At 47.1% G+C, this 16807-nt stretch overlaps 1 protein-coding gene across 2 annotated transcripts in view; it reads left to right on the forward strand.

Annotated features, from left to right (window-relative positions):
• Positions 1 to 16807, forward strand: part of NHSL2 (NHS like 2) — a 150463-nt gene that overhangs the window by 58286 nt on the left and 75370 nt on the right. The window lies entirely within an intron of this gene.

The raw sequence follows: 16807 nt of genomic DNA on the forward strand, positions 1-16807 counted from the left end.
CAGCTGCCCCCACCCTGCACTGAACACCTACACCTCTCCTGCCTCTACCTCCTATGCTGCATGCACGGAATGATCCAGATGAATCTGTTTCTTGCTGTGTAATGCCCTGCCCCCACCTCCTGCCCCAGCCCTGGCAGAGAGCTCTCCTCTCTGCAAGGGCGAGAGGAGCATGTGCCAGCTTTGAGCTTGTTGCCCTCCTACCCTGGGTGTGCCCTGCTTCGCCCCTGGGCCCTCTCCAGACAAGGACTCACTCAAAGGTGCTGGTATAGCTCTCCCCAACAACCCCTTCCTGGATGCTAACAGCATGGAAATCAGGGAGACGGGATCTGCAGACAACTTTTCCTAGCCCACCATCCCAGACAGTGCAAGAGCAACATGGACGCAACTTCTCTTGTCCTGTTCACTCCCCACCAGCTCTTTTCCTTCCTGCTTTTCCCTTGGTCACTGGGAAGCACCCGATCAGGCAGCAGCAATTAAGCTGAGGGTACCTTCCCTGTCCTCCTTCCTCTGTCTGGATGGTGCCCCCCTCCCTTCTCAGCGTCTTTCCTCTCAGAGAAGCCTGTGGTTTTCCTCTGTACCTGTTGGGGAGGCCCTCAGCTACCATGCAGGCCAGTGGGAAGAAAGAAAAAATTGCTAGGTTTAATTCCAGTTTACCATCAGAAAGCAGCAAATAGGTGTCTTGCTGAAAGCCTGCTATGCTCAGGCCCAGAGGGCTGTCCAGCCTTTTCCTGGGGACTCAGCTGGCCATCAGGCTGAAGGAAGTTGTCCAGAGCCAAGCAGTCCTAGGGGCAGCCCTAGAATGGGAGTCTCATGGGGTGTAGTGGGAGGGAAGCTACAAAAAGTGACCTGGGATGTGCTGCCATGCAGGCTGATGGCCACGGGGGCCCACGTGTCAGAGCAGGTTCTGGTTTGGCCTCCTGGATGGGCTGAATTGGGGCCCCTATGGTGGACTGAGCCAGTAGCAAAGGTTCTGGGCATTGGAGTTTCTTTGGAATCTTCCGTGGACACACTCTTCTAAGGCCACCATTAGGTGAATGGCCCAACCGCCAGCCGCTAGCATCCTGCATCTGCCACAGAAGCTCGGGACCTGCTGGTGTTAAATAGAAATGCTCTGTACAGGCCACGATGGGAGCTTGAGGGTAACTTTCTATGTAACTGCTGGTACTACAGCTCAGGACAGTTACTGACTGCCATTTCATCTTTTAAAAACTGCTCTGCATCTTCAATGCCAGTTCCAGTCCAAGGTCATCCTGGAAGCAGTAACTACTGGACCAGCTTCTGGCTGCCTGAGAAGGGAGTCTCATGACCGATTCTTCTCTCTCTCGCTCCACCTCCTGCCCTGCTTCACTTCTCAGCCCTTGGCTTCCCCCAGCACTGCACTTGCACACTCACCATCCCCAGGCAGTCCCAGAAGCCTTGGTTGAACATTCATGCTCACCCGGCTAGCTAGAGAAAGGCTGGTTAGCCTCCCAGGCCCAAGCTGCCCACAGACTGGACAAAGAGAGGAGGGAAGCACAGGAGACAGTCAGCTAGTGGTCTAAGGGAGGGAGCAATGCCTTAATCATGGGAGGCAGTCTGTCCTGTGGTTACTAGGAAATGCTTCATGGAGAAAAAAACACCTCCTCCATTGCCCACCCTTACATGCAGATTTCTTTCCTCAGAGCACTGTCTCAGACCTGTGTCTCCTCCTACTCTACACCCTCTCCCCTTGTGGTCGAGACCACACCCAGAGACCACCTCCAGAAGCTTGGCCTCCAAATCTCTACCTCCAGCTCAAACTAACACAGTGGATTGCTCCATCTCCATCTGAATAGTACACAGGGGTTTCACACTCAGCCGAGCACATCTTCTTGTTCCACCCTCTGCCCCTGCAGAGAAGCTCCCCTTTCTCTTTTCTATTTTCACTTGCTGACACCATCATCTCTCCAGGAACCCAAACTAGACACCTGGGAGTCAGCTCCTCTTGCTCTCTCATCTCATACTTAAACTCATCCACCCACCCATCCATCCATCCATTCAACAAGTCTTTACTGTCGAGTCTTCTCTGAGACCTGGAAACCCCTCCTCTTATCACTGTCAGTGTCTGAGTCCAGGCCTTTATTATCTCTGGCCCATTCCAGAACTAGGCTCCCTGCCTCCACATTTGCCCTTCTCCCGGCCATGCCTAGCAAAGTCCCCAGAATGATCTGCCCTGCACTCCCTTGCTATGAACCCAAAGCTTGCTAATTTCAGGAGGGGAGGTCAGGATTGCTCCCAGCATGTACCCAGCGCATCCCAGGTGGCCCAGGAGATCATTTGCAGGTGGTATAGACAAAACTTTTTTTGCCTTTCAGAGTTCTGGGCATATTTTAATGTGCATTAGGAAAAATACAACTAGTAAATCCAACCCACAGTTACTCATATATTTTTAATTAGGGCAAGATTAAGCATTTTTAGAGTAAATCTCTTTTAATAAAATGGCCAAGTAAGTAGATAGTAGTATAGGTGGTGCATGAAAAAAGTTGAGAATGCAAAACAGTATTGCCTGAGGTTTGGAAAGCACCAGTTTCTAGGGTAAAATATATGTTCCTTAGCACAACTTAGAGACCTTCCGTGATTAGACCCTGCCTGCCTCTCTGGCCTTACCTCCTTTCACTTCCAGTTGAACTTGATATTCAGCCATCTTGAATCACTTGTGGTTTACCAAATACACCATGCCCATTCAACATGTCCCTGCTTTAACAAGTGCACTTTCCTCTGCCTGGATCCCTGCCTCTAACCACCTATCTTCTCTTGGCAATTTCCTAGCCATCCTTCAAAACCCTGATTAGGTGTTACCTCTTCTTTAAAACCTTACCTGACCAATCTCCTTCCTCCATACAGAATTAATTAACAGAGGTTATCCTTCATTCCTCTGTACTGATTTGGGAACTTGTACATAATTTTATCATCGCTGGCATTGTCTTTTTTCCAATGCGCTTTTCTTTTGTCTTTTTAAAAGTAAGGCCTTTTATTTTTAAGAACAGTTTTAGATTCACAGAAAATTAAAGAGAAGGTATAGAGATTTCCCACATACCTCCTACCACCACACATGCATAGTTTCCCCCACCAGAGTGGTACATTTGTTATAACTGATGAACCTACATCGACACATCATAATAACCCAAAGTCCATAGTTTACATTATGGTTCACTCTTGGTGTTGTACATTCTATGGGTTTGGGCAAAGATATAGTGACATATATCTATAGTTACAGTATCATACAGAATATTTTCACTGCCCTAAAAGTCCTCTCTGCTTCACCTCCATCTCCCCTCCACCACCACCACCAATCCCTCTAGCAACCACTGATCATTATAATATTAACATAGTTTTGCCTTTTACAGAATATCATATAGCTGGAATCATACAGTATGTAGCCTTTTCAGATGGTTTCCTTCCAGCATTGTCATTTTTATGGTTGCTGTTACATGCTTATATGCCCTAGTAAAATGTGAGCTTTTCTAAGATAAGGCCTAAAATTGAGCTTCCCTGGTAGCTCAGCTGGTAAAGAATCTGCCTGCAATGCGGGAGACCTGGGTTCGGTCCCTGGGTTGGGAAGATCCCCTGGAGGAGGGCATGGCAACCCTTTCCAGTATTCTTGCCTGGAGAATCCCCATGGACAGATAAGCCTGGTGGGCTACAGTCCATGCTGTCTCAAAGAGTTGGACATGACTGAACAACTAAGCTCGGCATAGCAAAAAACTTATTTACCAGAGGTTGGAGGAAAACTGTTAACCAGGTCTTGGAAGGCTTCGGTTCTGATTTCTCTTGGCTATGAATGAGCAGTGTGATCTTAGGCAAGTAATTCACCTCTGCTACTCCCATCCTTCAGCTGTAAAGCTGTAAATCCTTAAGGGGGATTCTTATCACACACACCTCTCCCCAAAACTGCCAAGGGGGCTTGGGAAGATATGATATGAGATGCTAGGAGAGCTTTTAAAAAGCTGAGATTGCTTTTCAAATGAAACAAGTAATTGTAGTTGTAGATAGAAGAATAGCGTGGGTCTTGCCCTGAGAATGGAACCAGAAGTGAGCTTTGTATGTTTGGGGGACCATGGGGAGCAGCCAGTGCAGTTGCAAAGCAAATGGAAGTGGAGGGTGGGGGCAGGGTAGTCATAGCATGTGGAAACCCACCATGACCTTAGAGCATAGGTTGCTTTGACTCTGAAAAGACTTGTCTACCAGGCTCCTGAGTTGGAATTGACATCTCATCAACTTTCACACCCCTTTCACTTCTTGAGTGAGTGTAGCCATGTTGCCCTATGAATATGTATGGACTTTAGGGGAGATACATGCTAGCGCCACCCTAACTACACAGCATTTACATAGCTGTGCACATATGAACCATCTATGTGAACAAGTATCCCACAGAGAAGAGACAGGGAACCAATATCACACACGTACTGTATGCCAGCACATTTTTTATTGACGTATAGCTGATTTACAGCATTGTATTCATTACTGCTGTACGGCAAAGTGATTCTGTCTTACATATATATGCATTCTTTTTTAATGTTGTTTTCCATTATGGTTTATCATAGGATATTGAATATACTTCTCTGTGCTATACAGTAGGATCTTGTTGCTTATCCATTCTGTATATAAATGCCAGCATGTCTCATTTACAACTTTGCTTAACCCTCAGAACAACCTCCAAGCAGGGACTGATTTTTTTTCGGGGGGGGGGGGTTGTTTTTTGGAAAACGATAGAGAAACATTTTTTTTATTTTGATAATTCTCACATATTGCATTCAATTTCCCATTAGTATAGCTCCTATTTGTTCTGTGAAACAGTTTTCAAAAATGGTTCGCCTGAAGGTGAGATGACAAGTCACAGTCTTGGACTTGATCAATCTCTCCTTGTAAATGACCCACACCAAGTTTTACTGCTCCCTCCCCACCCCCATCCCCACTTTCCTCCTCCAGGTACCCCTCACCTTTTCCCCCAGAATGCCTCTGACCTGTACCAGCTGGAGCTAGCCTCTGCTCATGGGTGGTCTTGTCTCTGCTGGGCAGGCAGGGACTATTGATGCCATTTTACAGAGGAAAACACTGAGACTCAGGGGTGAGCTGCCTCATGGTCCAATAAAAAAGAAGTTGTAGAGGCAGGACTGGAAGCCAAGCCTGTTGGACTGTCAAAGCTTGTGCCTACTGCGCCATGCCACGTGCTTTTCAGCATCTTTGCATCTGTGACAGGAATTAGTAGTAACCCTGGAGACCGGGTGCGGTGAAGGGTGGATTCTGCAGTTCTATGCTGATAAGGCTAGCAGATCTCTATAGCAACAAGGACTGCAATTCCCAGCCTTGTAGAAGTCCCACCATATATCTGTCTAATGACATGTTTTGGTTGTTGGAATAACTGAACTCATTTGAAGCTCCATGTTGGTTCCAGAAGCTAGAGCTGATTCCTGAGCTAGTGAGAAAGTAGGGGAATTCTTGAGTTTAAGCCCAAATTGGGCATTGAGAAGGGCTTCTAATGTGGAGATAACTGATATCATACTGATTTCCACCTCCCTTTCCACCTCACCTTGCTCATTGTCAAGCAGCAAGGTGACCTGTGCTTCAAGATGAAGATGAGTCCACCATTCTCTCCTCTGTACCTAAAAACAATGGAGAAACGATCTCATTGCATTTACCAGGCATTTTTGTAGTTGACCTAACCCTTTCATAGTCCACAAACTTATGGAATCCTCAAAATCTTTGATTTCAGTTTGATGGATGCTGAAGTGGCAGAGACTTATAAGGGAGTCAGGTAGCCTCTATTCACCTGGGAAACCTTCTTCCAAAGGCATAATTCCTAATCCAATTTAATGAGCCCATTGGAAGGTATGGAAGAAATTGAAACTCTAGGCCACCAAACAAAATATTTCCTGGTGCTCCTCACCTCCCACGAATGAGAGACATGTTGAAGGTATGGCATGGGCCCTGGGCTTAAGGCCAATGGTGATACTCCCACATTCCTTGGACCAGAACTAGAAGAAAACAAAAATTGGGTATAAAAAATTACAGTAACCCCCCCCCATTGTCAAATAATAGGATAATGGCTAAGTAAATCTGATGCAGCCAGCCTCACTGAAGTGCAGTGGAGTGCTAAAGAGCTAATTATGAAGACAGTTGAGCAACATGGACAGTGCTTATAGTAAAGCGCAATATAACATGCAAATGGCATGATACAAAATTTTATCGAGGCTGAGCTTTACAAACCCTGTAAAAAAAAAGCATGTCTGCACATGAGCGAGGATTGGAATGGTATTTGTGGAAAAAGCAAAACTTAATTTATTGTGGGTGGCAGGCTTATTGGTGAATTTTTCTTTCTAGACTTCCATTAACGTTGTTATAATGCTTGTGCAAAGAAAAATAAAAACCATTAACATATAGAACAAGCACCCTGGCAAATCATTCTGTCAAGCTGAGAGACCAAATCGTATCATGTCCCTGAGCCAACAAAGAGAGTTGAAAGACGTAAATGCAAAAGTCTGCGCCTCTTTTTACAGAAAGAAGCAGCCACAGGGAACGGGGAAATGTGTGGATTTAGTGTGGGAAACCTCAGGTTTGAATTCAAGCTCTGACCCTAACTTAGGGTCTTCAGCAGAAGTAATTTCACTGCGGTAGCCTCAATTTCTTCATCTGCCACAAGAGGATAATTGTAATCACCACCACCACTTTACAGGGCTGTGGTAAGGAACCAATGGTGCAGGATGTTCTGAAGGGCTTTTTGTGAGGTGTAAAAATGCTGCACAGTGTAAGCCTTATCATGGTAGAGATATAAAGACTTGGAAACAAAAGTAATAGGTATTGTTTGTCCCTGTTCCACCTCAGTTGACAACAAAGCCAGGCTGGGCCTGTGCCGCTGGATGGTTTCAGATGTCTTCTCTGATTATAGAATGCCAGTGAAATGTGGTCAAGCATGTGAGGCTTTCTGATTTTAGCCATTGTTGGGGAATATCTGGGGCAATGTTATAGGTTTTTCTCATCTAAAATGTTTAAAATTCATGGAGAGATGAGAATCATGGATGTAGAACTTGGTGAAGACTTCCACAGCTCCTTGGGTTCTCAGCCAGACTTAGCCACCTACTAGCTATAGGCCTTTGGGCAAGGGACCTAAGCTCTCAGAGTCTCTGTTGCCTCCTTTATCTGGCAGGATTCACAGTGTCTCCCTCATAGGGTGGTTGTGAGGATGAAATAAGATGCTGTGTGCAAAACCCCTGGCACATAATAAGCTAGGAGAACAGGTGTGCTGCCATCATCACTGTCTGAAATTGTCAGAGGAAGAGAGGTCTCTAGGGATCACCTGATTCCAAGCTTCTCAATGGGTGCTGAGAGGGGTCTGGAGGGAGTCTTGTGGGAGCACAGTGTGTACATATTATAATATTTGCATGTCAATGTTGAAAAGTCTTCTATGGGAAAAGTAGACTTTTTGTGTATCATGGTGAGACCTGGTTATAACCCAGTAGACTCCCACAAAGCTTGCATTTTATAGACCCACACAAGTGAGGTGATGTGCCCACAGCCACCTAACTACAGGGATGAGATTAATGTGGGCCACAGTCCAGCTGCTCTCTGCCCCTGCCCTCACCCGTACTGCTGTTACCACTGCCCAAGAGATGTCTTCATGGCCTCTGGGATTTCCTCATCACCCTGGTGGAGACACCCTGTGCCACGTAGCCACAGCCGTATGACCAAACTAAGAGAAGACAGACAAAGCTTTGACATGGAGAAGAGGCAAGAATGATGCTTGAGATGATGAAGAAAGATGCCCCTGCAATGTGGTCCTGCATGCTGACAGGTCAGCTCTGCATCATCCCCAGGTGGTACTTCCAAACAATCTAGGCTGACATGGCCTCCTAAGTGCCATCTGCATCCCTGTAGAGTAAATGGTCTTTGGAGAAAGATGAAACCTTCATCTTTCTCAACAGCAGATTTTCTATTTAAAAAGTCAATCTCCTATCAAATTCTCCAAGAGCACAGATGGAGGGCTGTGGGATCCCAGAAGTGAGATGAGGCTCCCAGTTGCTCCCTGCCATTCGAGTGGAGCATGTTATCCACGTCTGGTTTCTGGCATTGGGGAGGGTAGCACAGAACCACCTCTGTGAATTCCTTTTGTGGAATCTGTAGACTTGGAAGTTGGTGGGAAGTGGGTGCAGTTTACTGATTAGGCCCTTTAGGCTTGACTCAGAGATGTTCCCACCTCCAGTGCCACACAGGAGATAAAAGGCACATACTATGTCTTGCATAGTGCTCCTCTGAAATAGTCTCACCCACCTAGCAGCCTGGGACCTTACTCCTGCTTCTGAGAACCTAACTTCAGGGGCCTGACTCCTGGGATTTCTTTTTTTTTTTTTTTTTTTGAGGCTATAATTGACCTTTCTTTAAGTACAAAATGACAACAAAACAGCAACAACAAAGACAATAAAGCAGAAACACAGCAGAAAACATTTTACATATGCCTAGAACAATCAAGGAAGAATACATAAAAATACAATAATAATAGGATAATTTAAATAATTCTTTTCAGTCCTGGAAGCTCTAATGGGCAAAATGGTGAGGCTCCAAACCCAATTAACAATAAGGTTGGACACACACACAACGCACACACATCTACACATACACATATACAATTTATATATATATACATATATATGACTTTGTACCCTGAAAACAGAGAATCACTATTTTCTAAGAACTGATGGAATAAAAATGGGCCTCATTATCTCCAAGGCTACAAAATTAGAAATGAATTAAAAATTAGAGGAAACTCATAAAAATCTCCTAGCTACCTGTTAATTTTTTATCTTATTTAAACAATTTTTGTAGAAATCACAACTAAAACAGCAGAAGTTAAAGAAAATTGGGATTTCTGACTTACTTTCATTGCAGAACATTGATGCTCCCCCATCTCTTTTTCCAGACTCTTGATTACCCCTGTCCCTGTACCATGGATGTCTTCCTGGACATCTACTCCCACCTTTGGTTCTGTCACCAACTCCTTCCTCTTCTCTGGATACTTCAGGGCCTGACCTAGGGGACAGGAGCTGTATGATGAAGGTAAAGGGCAAAAGGGGGAAGGGTGAGATCTCTTTTGGTGGCCACCCAAGCCAGAGTCCTGATCCAGAGAGCCCAAGGTCACACCGCTTGTTCTGAGGATGAAGACAACCGCCATCCCCATCATCATCAGGCTTCCACCACCACCCCCCAAAATGAAGTGTATGTTGTAGAAACTGACACACACCAATCATTTCCCTGCCCAGGGGCAATTGTTTGCCTTGACTCCAGCCAGAAGAACACAAAAACCTGAGTTGGGAGACAAAAGGCAGATATCAGCTGAGACTCTAATTGTGGAGTCTTCCCATCCCAAACAATGTGGCTTCAGTTATGCGTGATGGTGGCCCCCTATCACAGCAACAGCAGCTATAGCTCCAGCCTAGAGGAACCCAGGTGAGAAGAAGCTGCCAAGGGGGATGACAGACGCCAGGATGAGCCAGGCAGGCCAGGGATGATAGCCGATGGGAGACCAAGTTGACCATCAATGCTTTTGAAGGGGGGCCCTCCTGAGCCTTAGGGAGAGACAGTGGAAGACATAGGCCAGCCCCAACATTGCTTCTATTGAACTAGGCAGCATTCTGAGCACTTTGCAGATATTAACGCGTTTGATCCACACAACAACCTGATGGTGTAGGTACTTTTATTATCTTCTAAAGGGATATATAGTTTAGAAACTGTCGATTATGTAACTAATCTATAGATTAGAAACTGAGGATCAGAGAGGGTAACTTGCACAAGGGCACATGGGGTTCGAGTGCAGATAGTAGGTATCTCAAGTCTGTCTTCTTAACCACTCTGCTAAGCTGCCAACGTAGGAGAGCTAAGCCAGTCAGGCCAATTTGCCTTCAACCCACTAGCTGGGCTAAGGCTGGACTTCAGTCTCTACTAAGAATTAGTGTAATGATTCCCAACCTGAGGAGATTTAGAACACCATCAATGCCTAGTCTCCACGCCTGAGAAATTCTGGTTTAATTGGTCTGAGATGAAGTCCAGCACACAGGGGATATGGAGGATAGGGTGAGCAGCAATTTTGGTGAGAGCTCCTCAACTTAAAAACACACAGCACCTCTCCCATCCTGACAAACATCTAACTCCCAGCCAGAGCTCTGTCACTCCCTCCACCTATGGCTTTCTTTCCTCTCTAACCACAGCCAGACTTCCTGAGAGTTGTCCCCCCTCCCCTCCCATTTCCCTCCTTAACCTGCTGCCGTCTGGCCTCTGCAAGCCGGCCTTGCCAAGGCTACTACCCCTCTTGATACTGCCGCAGCACACATTCACTGCTTGGTCCTCAGCCTACTTAAATTCTGGAATGCAATTCCTGATGTCAATTGGTCCTTTCTCCGAGAAGCTAACCTTCTCCCAACCTCCGGGTCACAAACCCATTGTCCTTGTCTGGAAATTTCACATCAGTCTTTTTAGATGGCTTTTTTTCTCAAGCCATACAAATATTTCCTGGGGCCAGGGCCTCCAGAGATCCACAACCCTGCCCTTGAGAAGCTGAAAGTCAGCACAGGAGGGATTCAGTATCCTCGTCCTTGAGGTGACAAGGTGGTTCCTCAAGGGGAGCCGCCCAACTCCTTCCCTCAAGCTGCTTCCCTGTCTCTTTGTACTTCTGGCAAAAATAGGAAAGAGAACAAAGCTCTGGCTAGGTCTTTTCACTCTGTGAGCGAGAACTCTCAATACTTCTCTTCCAATTAAAAGCCGGTTACTGGGACAGGGTGCAGGCCAATGCCTGTGCTCTTTTTGCCAGAAGAGTCATGGAGTCCCTCTGCAATGAGCTTCTGGCGTGCACGGATTGTTTCCTGGGCCCTTGTGTTTCTAAACACACAGAAACAAATTGAACAAAAATGCATTTTAAATGTTTTAAAACCAGCGATTCTCTCCTGTTTGTGTCCTCGGAAAATAGGCTTTGCTAGCATTTGCAGTACTGATTCTAGAATGCTGGAAGGGTGGAGATGGGAGAAGCAGTGAGGGAGGCCAGCAGGGTTCTCCACCTGATGCTATGGAGAGAAAAGGTGGACTCTGAGTCGCATATTCTCTGACTGTTGGGCCTTGGGAAAACCCCTTTCCCTCTCAGAGCTTCAGTTTCCTCCCCTGGTACTGGGACCCATCATCATTAGCTCCTCTGTCTGTGGCAAGGATGCTGGGAGATGACCCCTACCTGCTGGAGGCACGATACTCTGCTGGAGTAGGCACTCCCTAGGAGTTGTGGAAGCTGAATTGAATTGTGTTCGGCCATCATGCACAGACTTGTTCTAGGCCAAGAGAGAAAGTGTGTGTGTGCAAGAGAGATTTGCAAAAAACAAGGCCTATCTCTCTGCACGTCTCTCCTCTGGAAAGGAAGGGGCCCACACGGTGACAATAGACCAGGGGCGCTGACTCAGACAGCCAGTTCCTGCTCATTTCCCCTCGCCGCAGGACGGCCACCGAACGGGAGGTCAGCCCTCCGTGGGGCTCTGAATCAGGCCTTTGGCTGAGAACCTTTCCTAGAGAAAGACAAGACCAACTCACAAACAGGTCTCTCTGTGAGAGGACGGACTGGACCAGTGTGGCTGTGGGCAGGCAAGTGGGGGCAGTGGGGAGTGGAAAAAGAGAGAGAGGAAAACTCACTCTTTGAATCCTTCATTGCTTTCCCTGGGCTGGGCGGCCTAGAAACAACTTTACGGGCAACAGAGCATGTGACTGAAGGGGCCAAACTGACCCGGCCAGGGTGCTGGGAAACGGGGTTCAGGAGGAGTCGCTGGGTGCCCGAGGAGGAGCCCAGGAAAGGGATTCAGAACAGCGTGGAGCTCCTTGGCTCCCTGCCCCCAGTGTGGAGTTGCTGGATGTGGAGTCTTAGTCGTCCACACCGCTAGGATGGAGAGAGCCGAGGCTATCACCCTCTTCTGGAGCCGGGGAGGTGAGTCGCATGGAGGAGGAGCAGGTTCACGGGCTCAGCAGAGGTGGCATGGGGAGGAATCAGCGCTCGCTGAGGGAGAGGGTTGAGCACTCGGAGGTGTCCTGAAGCAGCCTGGACTGTTTGGGGGAACATAGGTCCCTTTTTAGTCCTAGAGGCATATGAGGAGGGACAGGCTAACCACTTGGCAGAGGGGCTATAAAAGGAATTAAAAATTGGGTGGCTCTGGAGGAGGGGAGGGTGGATGTGATCACATCCCAACCCTGATAATCTGGCATTCTAGAGGGATAAGAAAAGTGACTGAAGAATTGTTAAGTGTGTGTGTAAGAAACACTCTCTCATCTTCTATAGATCGACTTAGCATGCTCTCTGAAGCCTTGTCCCTTGCATGGTGGAAAATGCTGTTTCCGTCACCCTCAGGGCTTTACCCAGCTCCTGGACTGCTGCTAAAATGCTGATTTTTTTCACAATACCGACAGGGAGGACAGGGAGGGGCAGGAAAGCGGTGTCTGTCGCTAGTCATCTGCCAACACAGGTGACTACTAAGGGACCGAGTGCTTGCTAAGTGCAGGTCAAGCCAGAAGTAGTGGCAGTAGGGTGGAATCAATTTCAGGGTCCTGAGCCACACCAGGGGGCTCCTCTCTGTTTTGTGTGACAAGGATGTTACCTGCCCTTGACAATGTTCCTGAAGATCCAGTTACAGCTGCAGAGGTAGCTAACAGGAGCAGGAGTTGGCCCTCTGTGGCAGACTTCAAAGGAGTTTATGAGCTAAAGGAGTTTGAAAAGCAGGGTGATGGCACTGTGTGAGGACTACATGCTGTTTGGCATGGAGAAGAAGCAGAGGGAAAGTGGTCTTTCGTCTTCAGGTCTTTGAGGGTCTGTCACAGGGTGAAGGGAATTGAGGGGGGCTCAGGAGACAGAGCTGTGTGACCTATGGACAAAGACAACTTTCTAACAGACTCTTGCCTTGCAAAGAAGTAACGAGTCTGAGTGCCTTTGGGAAATCACAGGGTGAGCCCTTGAGAAGACAAGGGCAAGTGAGAGCTGGCCTTCTTCCAAGGAGGAGCGAGGGGGGCACCAGGATTACCTGGGCTCCCTGCTTTCACTCTTGCCCCTCTCCAGCTCATTCTCCACTCTGCGGCCAGAGTGCGACCTTATAAAACAGCCCCAGCTGCTCAAAAATCCTCCAATGACCGCCCACCACCCACTGGTGCAAGTCCAGATTTATTTCTCTTCTCTATTGCCTCCTTTCTACTCTCTAAAAACAGTGCAGAGATAAGATCGTTTCTCACTCTAACGCAGATCTGACATTTCATAAATCTATGTCCTAGACAGCTGGAAAGGGCTATATTTAACCTTCCGCCTTGTAGCTTATAATGGAGGGACTCGCTTCAGGCGCTGCCTTCTAATGCTGCTGCAGGAGACCAGTGCCTTTTCTTTGTTCTCTGTAAGACCAAGACCACAGCCAGCCTCTCCCTCCAGTGGGGGCAGGCCATTTGCCCCAGAGCACCCCCCCTCCCCTCTGTCTCTAGGTTAGGGACATCCCTGTCCCACCCCCTGGAGTGTGCCCCCTCAGCTTTCTTATCTGCAAATACCTGAAAGACTCTTTAGGAAACCTATAACCCAATATGTGGGACAGCAGATGAGCTCAAGAATAGGACAGAGGACAAGGCCAGGAGGCATGGGCTGGGCTAGGCAGGGGAACCAGTAGCGAAGAAAACATCTCATCAGAGGTCTTGCTGTGGACACAGAAAGGGGGAAGGGAGTAGTGCTGAGAATGTGCTGTGGACCCTGTATACGATATTTTGCACGCATTGCCTGGTGCGATCCTCCTAGCAATCCTAGGAGGTAGGAACTGATAGTACCCACCACTGTCTCCAGTGAGGAGATGGGCTCAGAGTAATTTAGTGACTTTACCCAAAGTCAGACATAGCTGGAAAGTGACAGAATCGGCATTGAACCTAGGCCTGTCAAACTCAAAATCCTCCCCTGCTGAGTAGGAACTGCCCTTTGGAGCAGCTCTCCCTCATTTCCTTGCGTGTCTGCAAATGCTGGAGCCTCTTGAAGGCTGTGTCCATGCTGCCCATCATGCAGGCCCCAGGCCCACCTCAGCCTCCACCCCTAGCTGCTGAACCCAGCCCAGGAGATCCGGTCTTTTGATGGTGCCCCCATGCTCTCAGGCCTGATGGGCTGACTTCCCCCATCTCTGCTTCCACATTCTGTTCTCTTCTGCCTTGCAGGTAGCAGCTATTAGGACCAGGAGTCTCAAACAATAAGCTTGTTTGAGAAAGAAATACGATTCTTTCTTCCATGTCTGCCCCCTAGACTGCTAACACTAACACCCTCTGTGGCCTTAGACAGATTGTGTCCCTGCTCTGGTCTCAGTTTCCCCAGATGTAAAGTGGGAAGATAGGATGTTCTGTAAAGGTACTCCCAGTTCTAAGAGCCCAGGTTGCCCAAGATCCTGCCCCTCTCCCAGCCCCACCCTGCTGCTTTCTCTCACACAGTGTGGGGAATGATGGTCACCACAGGCACTGGTTTGGAAACCTTCCCTAAGCCAAATGAAAGGACAGCTACATCAAAGTAACTGCCCCAGTGCCAATGGACAAAACAATCAAGTGGTACTAACAACCACATTTGTAGGGCACTTTATTGTTTATACCAACCGCTCTCACAGCCAGCAGAGTGCTAGGGAAGGGGACTCCAAGGTGATTGCGATGGTACATGGTACAGCTTTAAAAAACACTAAATTACATGGTGAGAAAATGATTCTTGCTTCCTTCTCTTTTCCAGCTTTCTGATTACATCAAGGGAAAAAGCTCAGTGTGATGCTATTCTTCACCCTCTGTAATGCTTGCTAATCTTCTTTTGGAACAGAATGAGAGCAGGCCTCAGGCTCAAAGACAGTGACAGGCAATGATATCTACATAGAATTTAATTACTCTATTCTATTTCTTTGTATTTATTTTTACAGTTACTTTCTATTTCTGGCAAGTGTTATTCTTTTTGGTTCTTGGGTGCCATATAAAAAATTAATATATATTTCTTTAAGCAAAAAAAAAAAAAAAATTCACATTGAGAAAAAGACAAATAGTAAATACAACCAGAGGTGCCTAGATATGGCAAAACTTGTGGAAGTGGTTCCTAAATGGTGGAAGCTTGGGCAACACTGAAAGGCGGCATTCATTCAACACCAAGATCCTCAGTGTGGCCCGTGGGGCCGTGCACAGTTTACGCCTGCTAGTATCCCAGACTTTGTTGTCCCTTATCCCTTTCCTCCCACACCTTATTCCCTTTCATGCCTGCCAGCCTTTGCACATGTTGTACCCTGTGCCTAGAGTGCCTCTCCCACATCCCCTGTCCACCCATCAAACTCTAACTCAGCCTTCAAGACTCAGATTAAATGGCACCTCCTCTAGGGAGCTTTCCTTCAGCTAAGCACTAAGTTCATTTATTTCTCTATTATAGTGTCTCTCTCTGGGCTATGTTTATTTTCTTCTAGGCTAATATCTTCTACCCTATTGGTTCCAAATGCATTTTATAAGAAAGAGAGAGAGAAAGAAAAATGTAACTGTGAGAGAGGAGTGTGCACAGCTCCTGGGATCACTTGGAATTGAGGCTTCCCAAATGCTGATCCAGAGCCTACAGAGGCCACAAAGCCGACTGGGGGCTGCCTCTGAGGGACAGTTGCAGGCCACATGTAGAATGTTCATTGGTGTGCAGGTGCCTTTGAGATCAACACCTGGGATCTAAGAGAAGACAGCAGGATTGGTTCAAGGAAGAAGTTGGGCTGGCATAGCTCATGACAGCCTCAGCTGACCATGAGGAGCTCTGGAACTGGGTTGGCCCTTCAGAGTTGTTCTGAGTTAGGGTGAGTGAATCAGACATTGACATCAGCCCATATGGACCACTTATTCGATGCAGGCTGGCCCCAGGGAGGGAGCACAGTCTTGAGCAAGGCAGCATGGGTCTGAGGAGGCTGCTGGGCAATCCTTGAAGAGGACTGTCAGCCAAAAACACTCAGTCCTAGGCAAGTATGTGAAGGAGGGGTATAACTGTATTCACGACAGGACCTTGTCTTCCCCATGGGACTTCAGTGCTGGGAGGGCAGGGAGAATACTACAGTGGTTTAAAGGGCAGAATGTAGCTGTCAAGAGTTGGAAACTGGAAGAGTCTATTAATGTTCATTTAAAAATGAATGTCCGAGTATGAGGTTCAAGGCAACGTGCTTAGAAGCAAACAAGTCACAGGTAACTTCTGGTAGAATTAGGGTGACAGATATGGGAAAAAAACCTATTCCAGAACAACATGTGTAGAGCAATGTGTACCAAAGACCATGTGGCCACAGCATCTCGTTCTTGCTTCTGTTGGAGGCTTTAGCTTACCACCCTTCTGACAACCCTCTAAGGCATGAATTCTTGTCCTCACTCAACACATGTGAAAATTGAGAGCCCCAGATTTGCTCTAAAACTCACTGCCACTCAGATCCCCCAAGCAAGCAGCGCTAAACCACCCAGCCCCTCTCCAAGCCACGTACAGTCCTTTACAAAATGCTTATTACATATCTTCTATCTTGTCACAGCACTGTGAGGGAGCAAAATAAGGGCGCCAGAAAAAAGTTGTTTTTTACCTTTATTTTCTTAACCTGCCTGGTATGCTTTCAGATATATTCTGATCATATTTATAACAGTGACATTCTTTTTTATTCTGTTTTTTTCCTACACATTGTTAACCATCTGTGAAATTCTTCCACTACACTCATCTGGTCTTCCATATTTTATCTCAAAAATGAGAAAATTATGATCAAAATCCAGTTCATCCCTTTTGTGCTGTGAGTGGGGGAATTAT

This window comes from Bos indicus x Bos taurus, chromosome X (genome assembly GCF_003369695.1).
Source record: "Bos indicus x Bos taurus breed Angus x Brahman F1 hybrid chromosome X, Bos_hybrid_MaternalHap_v2.0, whole genome shotgun sequence".
In the NCBI taxonomy this organism is placed as follows: domain Eukaryota; kingdom Metazoa; phylum Chordata; class Mammalia; order Artiodactyla; family Bovidae; genus Bos; species Bos indicus x Bos taurus.